Source organism: Oratosquilla oratoria, chromosome 1 (genome assembly GCF_046742065.1).
Source record: "Oratosquilla oratoria isolate Oo_2021 chromosome 1, ASM4674206v1, whole genome shotgun sequence".
Lineage (NCBI taxonomy): Eukaryota > Metazoa > Arthropoda > Malacostraca > Stomatopoda > Squillidae > Oratosquilla > Oratosquilla oratoria.
This window is the reverse complement of record NC_134777.1, coordinates 43,344,543-43,345,766: the sequence shown is the minus strand read 5'-3', so window position 1 is coordinate 43,345,766 and position 1,224 is coordinate 43,344,543.

Below are 1,224 nucleotides of genomic sequence, written 5' to 3'. Positions count from 1 at the left end.
TCCATACACAACCCTTATCCATTCACCCCTATCTTCTGTCCTCTCCCGTCCTTCCTCAACAGACATTCCTCTCTTTTGTAATGCCCCTTTCACCCCATCCATCCATCTCATCCTAGGACGCCCCCTCATATTCACTCCTTCCACCTCTGCCTTCCACACTTCTTTTACTAATCTTTCCTCGCTCATTCTTTCCATGTGTCCAAACCATCCTAATACTCTTGCATCAACCCTATCTCCTAGTTCCCTTTCCACCCCTGTTCTCCTCCTCACCTCCTCATTTCTTACTCTAGTCTAGTAACCCCTATCATACTTTTATGACATTTCATCTCAAACACATTCAAACTCCTTCTCTCTTCCTCTCTTGAGTTCCATGTTTCTGCCCCGTACAGTGCTGTTGGCACAATGACTCCTTCATATAACCTCCTCTTAGTGTCCATTCCCAGATGTCTATTTCTCATTACACTTTTTAATCCACCAAGTCATTTACTCCCTTTCCTGCCACATTCACACCCAAGTATCTAAAACTATCCACTTCCACCAGTCTCTCACCCTTAATGCTCACTTGCAGCCTGCTGTCACTCTCTCCCCTTGTACATCTCATCACCTTACTTTTGCCCACATTTATCTTCAGCTTCATTCTTTCACACACCTCAAACTCTGTCACTAACTTCCTCAATCCCTCCTCCGATCCTGCTACAAGCGCAGTGTCGTCAGCAAACAATAACTGGCTTATTTCCCACTTTTCTCCATTTTCTTTAACCATCTCCAATCCCTGACCCACTACCCTTGCATTCACCTCTCACATCACCCCCATCCATGTATAAATTGAACAGGCAGGGCGACATAACACATTCCTGACGAAGTCCCACCTTTACCTCAAACCACTCACTCTCTCCATTTCTAATCCTAACACAAGCTCAACTACTCTCGTAAAAACTCTTTATTGCTCTTAACAGCTTTCCTACTATCCCATATATCTGCAGTACCTCCCACAGTGCCTTCCTGTCTACCCTGTCATAAGCCTTTTCCAGATCCATAAAAGCCCAAAAAACATCCTTATCTTTACCTATAGCTTTCTCACATATCTGTCTTACCACAAAAATCTGTTCTACACAACCCCTACCTTTCCTAAAACCACACTGTTCCTCACCAATTACTTCCTCTGTTACCCTCCTAATCCTCTCAATTAAGACCCTCCCATAAGCCTTCCCAACTACACTCAAC